This window comes from Castanea sativa, chromosome 2 (genome assembly GCF_040712315.1).
Source record: "Castanea sativa cultivar Marrone di Chiusa Pesio chromosome 2, ASM4071231v1".
Taxonomy (NCBI): domain Eukaryota; kingdom Viridiplantae; phylum Streptophyta; class Magnoliopsida; order Fagales; family Fagaceae; genus Castanea; species Castanea sativa.
In genome coordinates this window covers 11911718-11919460 of record NC_134014.1, presented here as the reverse complement: position 1 = coordinate 11919460, position 7743 = coordinate 11911718, and positions in this window count along the sequence as shown.

Below are 7743 nucleotides of genomic sequence, written 5' to 3'. Positions count from 1 at the left end.
GAACTTTTTTTCCCCCCAAGTAATTTCATTGAACCTAAAAAATATCCTTCTATGAAAAAAAAAAGGCCAAGAAAAATATTTGAGACTTCAAACAAAGTGGTGAAGATAAAAAGAAATACGTTGAACTCATTTTTCACTGCCTTGAAAACTACTAAATGCCTCTTGTGGGGTAATTAAAAAGGTTGTCGCTATGTATAAATCTTTTTTTTTTTAATCTTAAAATGCAAAGTCTATATTTTTAAGTTGGCAACTATAAACAAATGTAACTTTTTTAAAAAAAAAATTATTTTTCTTTTGTTTTTTTAATAGGAAATTTGTAACTTTATTACAATGAAAATAAATTCAGTTAATCATGAGTAATAGCTGACTCAATCAGTGATAGATTTTCTTCTATCCAAATTACAAAATTATCACTATTTACTATATTTTGGGGCATGTTTAGCCAAAATATGTGCTAACTTATTACCTTGACGCCTCACATGGGATACTTGAGCTACTCTAAAATCCTGGAGCTAATGATATACCCCAACTAAGATATTTGAGATAATCATAGGTAATGTGCATAAATCCAAGAAAGCATCAAACACGATCCTGGAGTCACATTCAAGGATCATTTCCCTTATACCAACATCCCAAGCAAATTAAACACCAGCCTCCATAGCTTTGGCCTCAATTTTCAAAGGTCCTAGTGGTTGTTGAAGTTGTTTGCTTAAAGCTGCTACCACCCTACCTTCGTGGTCTCAAATTACCACACCCACCCCAGCCTGGCCAAACTGACTAAAAACCGCTCCATCCACATTCACCTTATAACTAGGAGCAATCAGAGCTACCCAGGATTCCTGCATGTCGTCCTTCGGCAAGGAAATAAAGTGATTCGCAATTTGAAATTCATCCAGCAACACCCCTAGCTTTCTGCACTACCAAAGTTGCAAATTGCCTTTAGCTCCTATGTCTAACTGCATTTCTATTATGCCACATACTCCATGCAATCATGAAGAGCATCTCCAAAACATCACTCCCCATATGCTATAAAAATAAAAGATAACATACTAGATCCACAAATTCATTATACTTGACTCCATGAGCTTCGAAACTAATGTCGAACCGGACCCAAACTTCACAAGCAGCCTCACACTTCCAAAAAAGATGCCCACTAGTTTCTTTACTCAACCCACATGCTTCACATATATCATCATCAATGACATTTTCATTTAAGTCAAGATGAACATCTCAACCGATCAAGATTCACACAAACTGTTGATCTAGTTTTCTTATTAGTCATTTGATTTAGGGTGTTGATGGATCTTAACTATATATAAATACAAATCCTAGAGCACATTTTTGCATATTCAAAAAAGGTAGTGTTCAATACACAAATTTAGAGATTTTTCATACCCTTTTGGAGTTACAATTGGAGACCTTGTTCAAATAACAAATCCAATCATAAAGCAAGGTTGTTGCATCTAGTCAACCACAATTGCTAATCTAAATATTTGAGTGAATATCTCAAAGTTATTAACTGGAGAGTTTGTGTGTAACAATTTTACTATAAAAGAGTTTGTGGATTTGAAGTTACGTGTGGTCACGACCCGTAAATACTACTTGAAGCAGCAGTAGATTTAGGGTTATGTCTATTGTACAAAAGTTCGATTCTATTAGTAAAACGTTGCCTTAAGGATTGTTTAGATTTGATCCTCCCCAGATTTTTTACTATGAAACCACAATTTCATAAGTTTTTTTGGGTCACCATATTGCTACTTTTTGTTATTTCTACTAGATTTACTATTTTATTGCTTTATTGGTGATATATTTAATCTGTGACAATTAACTTGGAAATCAATTTAAATTCATAACTTGTTAATTATTTGAAGTTTACTTATTCCATTGTAAAATCAACCAAGTGGGTCTAAAAACCCTAACATAAAATGTTGAGAGTTCTTCGAGCAATTGATTAATTCAATGTAGTACTGTAGTCTCGCGCATACTAATTAAATACAATGAGGAATCCCTCATTGGATTACCCCAAGATATATGTCTTATTTAAGGGTTTGTATTGAATAGCACTTTCATTGTTTCTTTTTTCTTTTCCTTTTTTGATGAAATAGCATTTTCATTGTTTATTTTAGTTAAAATACAACTTACATAAAAATACAGCCACAACTTCAAATAATGAGATCTTAAAAAAGGTACGAAACATGAATATAAGTTATTTTTAATCATCCAATTCCCATGGGTTTAACCAAGAGCCACAAGCTCAACTAATCAACACTTTCTAGTATATTCATAATATTTAGGGTTCAAATTCATTCATTCTAATTATAATTATCAAATTATCCACATAATAATAATAATAATAATAATAATAATAATAATAATAATAATAATAATAATAATAATTGTAAGGACGCAGTTTGGTGCCTATGCCCAAAGGGAAAAGGATCTAGGTCCAAAAAGCCTAATACAATGAATTTGTAGAGAGTGGGCTGGAAAACTAGACTGTAATGAGTGAAATAATAATTATAGTAAACCCAGATGACAAGAAAACTAAAATAAAATGGTTTTGCTTAAAGAAAATCGTCATTGGCACAATCTGAGGAGATCGAGTCTTATATATATTTCTTTTGAAATTGGGTTACAAGTACAGTTCTTGGTGCTACCATCTTTTCTCTCTCCCCTTCCTCCCAGATGCCTTCATAAGGGACTTCTTTCTCTATTATATACTCTGTTTTTCTTCATCTTCACCCTCCATGTGTAGGGCAAGCTGCTGACTTTTATCCTTATCCTATGATCACATTCTTGAAGTCTTTTGGAGTAGCTTTAAGGCTGTAGGCTGCTGGCTGCTGGCTACTACTCAGGTATCACCTCCACATTAATGCGACCTAAGGGTTAGTTGCAGAGCATTCAATGCGGTGATAGCCGTTTTCCCTTTGATATTTCTCAGCTCTCGTTTGTCCTATGCTTCCCTAATACTCATCCTTACCAGTAGAATCTTCTAGAAGGTTGCTCTTAATGGCAGACAGAAACCTCTGACATCTGCCTTGCTTAGTTGAGGAGGCATTCCTCCTCAGACTACCACCCCAGGCTTTCCCACTCATAGTTTGTCTATGGCGCTTTGATTCACATTTCTTCCCTGTTATCTTCTAGTCTTCAGATTAATAGACATCCTTGGATAAGGCTCATGGCTCAATATACACTTATGGGCCCTTTATCCCTACAACAACAACAATAATAATAATCTCATGGTTTTTTTTTTCTTGTAACTAGGTAAATAGGAAATGAGGGAGGTGGGATTAGAACACCAATCATCAAACATGGTAGATGCCAATACTTTTAGCTCAAACAAGTCCTTGTGGCTATCTAGCATTGTTTTTTTTTTTTTTTTTTTTAAATGGGAGTTGGATAATAAAACCATGCTAACTTCAAAATACTATTACCAACTGAAGAAAAGACAACAAAACAATAATACTATTAAAGCATTCACATTAAGAATGCTATAATGCTAAAAAAGCTATTAATACCAATCAATACACAAAAAACACGCTACATCAAACATGTCAAATGCTATAATTTTTTACACCCAGCTACAGTGAGTTGCCATCTCTAGTAGCTCACTGTAGCAAGGTGTTATTTTAAATATATATATTCTCTTTCTCTTTCTTTTTGATCTCTCAATCTCTCTACTTTTTTTCTCTTTCTCACTGCCTCTCCATCTCCCTCTTTCTCACTAAGTTATGATTTGACTCCGGCCTCTCTCTATCCCCCTCTTTCTCACTGAACTACGATTTGACTCCAGCAACTGATGTGATTGGGTTATGGTGGCTCAGCACAACTGCTGAATATGAGGTTGATTTTGTGGTTTGTGGGTCTTTGCTGTTGATCGGGGTGGCTAGTTGTGGTGGTTCGGCGAATGTGGCTAGGTTTCAACAGGTGTGGATGGGTTTTGGTGGGTTGATCGGGATTGATTGAATCATTTTTGGTGGGTTGATTAGGGTGGCTTTGGGTTTTGGGTGTAGGTTGATTCATTGGTTTGTCGGTTGTGGGTGTGAGTTGCTCAGGGTGGCATTGGGTTGTGGGTGTGGGTCTCTACTGTTGATCGGGGTGGCTGGGTTGTGGTGTTTCGACACGTATGGCTAGGTTTTGGTGGGTTGATCAAGGTTGATTGATTCAGTTTTGGTGGGTTGATTGGGGTGGCTTTGGGTTGTGGATGTAGGTTGATTTGGTGGTCTGTTGGTTGTGGGTGTGGGTTGTTCGAGGTGGCATTGGGTTGTGGGTTTGATGTTATGACTATTGTTGTGTTTTATTTATTGTTATGGTTAATTATTTCATTGTTTTGTAGATTATGTTACTGTATTGTATATATTATTTTAATATGTTGTATATTAAAATAAAACATTTGATGTTGGGTGTATTTAAAAGTGGGTTTATTTAAAAGTGGGTTGTAGGGTCAATGGACTCAAGAATATGTGTGGGGTTGGCCTAAGAGTATTTGTTGGGCTAAAGGCCCAATCCAAGGACACTGAATGGTCCGAGGACATAAGAATGTCAACTCACAAAGCAATACTAAAAGGTAAGGAGGTGATACCTAAACAAGTATATCCAATAAGATAGTCCGAGGAAGATTATGTCCTCGGCTATGTGAAGCCGAGGTAGGAGAATGGCTGGTTAACATCCACAGGCAATATTCTAGAATACCCTATAGGTAAGGGTAAGCATGGTAAATGAGGAAGATAAGAAGAAAGACGGTGAAATATCTAAGATAAAGTTGTTACCACCGCCCCGCATTGAATACTCTATAACTGCTTATCTGGCCGCATTGATGAGGAAGTGAGGCTTGAACATCAAGGTTCAGCCTTACAGCTGCCTCCAAAGATTTCAAGGGAGGTGGATGAAACAAGTATCTAAATAGTAATCTGATTCATACGTGGAAGAAGGGAAGAAGGAGGAAGTGGATATAAAAGGAAGAGGAAGACGATTATAAGGGGGCAGAAAAAAAGAGAGAAGAAACACTATATACATTCGTGATCTATAGTTATAATCTACCTTTGAAAAAGATAATATAATTTATCCTCGGCTTGTGTCCAAAGATAAATTCTGTCATATAAATTGCTCCTTGTGTATGACGTGGTAATTGAGTCCATCATCTTTGTTATCTAAGCATCACTAGAACCTAGATTTCAAGCCAACTCTCTACAAATTTCATTGTATTAGGCTCTTTGGGCCTATTCCCTTCTCACTATTGGGTTTAGGCATAAATTGTGCATTTACATGGGTTATTAAAATAAATAAAATAACTTTTTAAAATATTAAAAGCTATATTTTATGACATGTTTGATATGAATGATCTTAAAGTTATCTATTAAAAAGAGGCGAAAAGTTAATACATGCTCTAAGAACATTAGTTTATGAACTAATTTTAGAAATATTTTATGAAAAAATGATAAACCAATTACTCCCTCTGTCTCAGTTTGTTTGTCTTCTATTTCATTTTTTGATATCTCAAAATATTGTCTTGTTTTTAAAAATAAAAGTCATTAATTTACTAATGTTCCTATTATACCCCTACTTTATTTTCAAAACTATTTGAAAAACATAATTCTTTTTTTTTAAAAAACTTATAAATTTATTTAAGGATAGTTTTATAAATTTATACATTCTTATAAGATAGACAAGACAATAAATGATATTCCCTTTAAAAGTTTAACTTTTCAAACAGGACAAACAAATTGAAACCGAGGGAGTAATTTTTTTGACAACTTTTTATATTTCTCATAAAAGTAACATTAAAATTTCTTTAAATAGTTTATTAATAATTACCTAAGAACACCCATTAATATAACAATTTTTACATTTTAGTCCATAAATTATCATCCTATTAATTATTCAGTAAAAAAAAAAAAAAAAGGACTTGTCAATGAATAAATAGCTGATCCACGTCAGATTAGTTTCCCGCCATGGATGTTGTAATCTCCCGCCAACGTGACCATGATTTGTATTCGAGTGTTTAGAATTTGGAGTTCAAAACAAAAGAGCCCAAAATGTTCGATACGAATTTTTATTGTGTTTCTTTTTTCCCTCTCTTTTTGAATGGCAGACAAGTGGAGCGTCTGAGACTATGAGTTGTCATTAACCTTCTAATCCGTATTCCTATTGGCCGTACAAGGTATTAATAAAGTTTGCAAATTGCCCCGTCTTTTTTGTTTTGGGTAATAGAGTTTAATCTAAAGCTATACCAGTTTTTTTTTTTTTTTTTTTTTATGTTTTTTTTTATGACATCCGCTTTTGATTTTAGTTCTTTATTATCAAACTAAAATATTAATTAAATTTTTTTTTTAGCAGAAACGATAGTAGACTTTATTAATTAATAAGCAAAATATACAATGAGGAAGAGAAACAGGAATATACGACTCCTTTTTTTTCTTTTGCACCACTAGCATACTTGAGAAGCACAATTACATCGTAAAAATTAAATAAATGAAGAAAGAAAAGAAAAAGACAAAAAAAAAAAAAAAACCTTCACTTAGAACCCAGAAAACGAAAAAATGCCAAACGACACCTTCTTGATATGGACATAAGCGTGATGAGTTTTTTTTCTTTTTTTTTTCGTCTTCATGCCCGGCATGGTTTCTCTGCAACCCCCATCAATTCCATAATTGACACAACACCTTGCTCAGTCTCCACAATTTTATGTTTCTTTTCTCCCTTAACACCCATAGCCTCCTTATTCATAGTTTCTGCTTGCTTCCTTTTATTCCCAGGCTCCGTGACAACAATTGAAGAGTTGATAATAGTCTCAGCTTTTTTTGGGCTATGCAAGGGTTGCCTCACACCTTCACCTATATTACCACTTCTTTTGGGCCGGCCCTTTCTGATATTCTTATTTCCTTTCACGTTGCCACATCTTACCTTGAAACTTTCCTCTGATCCCTTAAAAATCGATGGAGATATGTGCTGGTTCCCCATTAAGTCACGATTGTAAGTGATGTTATCCTCATCCATAACTACCACCTCAATCAAGTCAGATGAAATCACGCTATTATCTGGCACGAAATCAGTTGGAACCGTTTTTAAATTTGAAAACTCTGAAACGGTCTGGATGTCCCGATCAATCTCCGCATTCACCTCCTCAGAGATCGGAACACGATTCTTCAAGATTGTATCCTTCTCTAATGAAGCACCACCAACTGTCGGAGTATCGTCGGAATTATCACATTCAGGCAAACTACTCCCCTGCGTTGAAGATATCCTTCCTCTTCCACTTCCAATTGTTAGATAACTTGGTTCAGTTATATTCTTTTGTAAAGAACCCCGATACCCCTGATCAGCTTGGACGTCATCATCTCGCTGCCCCGAACTACGTCTTGGTGTATTTGCATTACCATAGGTTCTATGATACCCCACCTTCAACCATTCCCCATATGGCAGAGGCCCCTGTTTTCAGTTCCATAGAACAGAGCAGTCCCTGAACTTATGATCAATTCGACCACACTGATAATAGAGCCCAACTAAACGTTCATACTTAAAACCAATAAAATTTTTATCTCCTTTCGGACTAGCTACAACTCCTCCTCGACGTAATGGTTTATCTAACGGCAACTTCACTCTTACTCTAAGAAAGCGAGCTTGGTCCGATGAAAGCGCCTTCAAATCAATTTCCATTACTTCACCCAAACCACTGCCAATATCCTTGCCCACTTCTTCCAATAACAAATCAAAAGGTGAGCCCCATACCTGAACCCACATTGG